The following is a 1,164-nucleotide window of genomic DNA, read 5'->3' as shown; positions in this document are numbered from 1 at the left end:
GTATTATGTTGTTCCCTCTTTCACACTGTCATTTTCCATAATCAAGACTTTCCCACGATAAATCCATGGTAAAGAATATCAGTTAGCTTTGTGAGACTAAAGACTGGTTTTTCTTCTTTATGTGACGACCCATCCTTTTCATGTGTTGGAAAACAACATATTAATTTATCATAGCTTCATAAGAAATTTGAAGTAACAAAAAAACAAAAATGGAAAGAATTAACTTTTCCATGACGATAAAAATAGATGACCATCCGAAGCAGCACTAGGTAGTACCATAATACATCTTTGCTTTCACATCTATAATGTTCGCCAAACAAGTATAAACTGGACCTTAAAAAAGAATTTCTTGATGGATACTCCAAAAGCATGCCAGTAGTGTGTATACAGATCTGTGTAGTAGACAAAGACAGAAGTCATTTTGTGTTCCCTTGGTTTCATAATAGTGTTGATCAATACAGTCCTGCAAACAATGTCAGTATAAACATCATTAGAAGCATAAAACAGAGGAAGTAACAGCAATAATGTCCCACCACTGTACACTCGGCTCATGAAATTTCACTTCCTAGGGCTAAACTATAGATACATTTTCCACTAGAGTAGTGTCCAACTGGAAAAATTTACCATATACTAGAGGATTACATGCTAAACGTCAAGTGTAGAAATTATCCTTGTCCCAAGGTCGCGCTTCCGTGCCACTGGAAAATATGATGGGTTCCTTGTGATAGATCATATAGGAACCAAAACCCATACAATATGACACTTCTTAACTACCCAGCATTCTGCCCCATACATCATAGGCAGTCGTACAACAGTCCTATAGAACTTTCCTTCAAGCTTTAAAGGAATACGACGGTCACACAGCACTCCGGACGCACCTCTCCACTTCATCCGTCCAACTTTAACCGTCTATCTATAACTTTTATAAAGCCATAAAATATCTTCGCCACTCTTACATTATTACATATCAATCCAATTCCCACCCCTTAAATAATTTGTTGCTGAAAGGAAAGCTTTTGAGCCCCAAAGCTAGCCATAAGCAGGTTCAGCATGATTGTTGAATGTAGGATTGTTCAGCTCTCAATAAATGAAGTACATGATTGTTCCTAGGGTATGCGTGGATATACATTATACTGGAATCTTTGTAACCATAACACTTAACAC

This window comes from Telopea speciosissima, chromosome 4 (assembly GCF_018873765.1).
Source record: "Telopea speciosissima isolate NSW1024214 ecotype Mountain lineage chromosome 4, Tspe_v1, whole genome shotgun sequence".
In the NCBI taxonomy this organism is placed as follows: Eukaryota; Viridiplantae; Streptophyta; class Magnoliopsida; order Proteales; family Proteaceae; genus Telopea; species Telopea speciosissima.
This window is presented reverse-complemented; position numbering follows the sequence as displayed.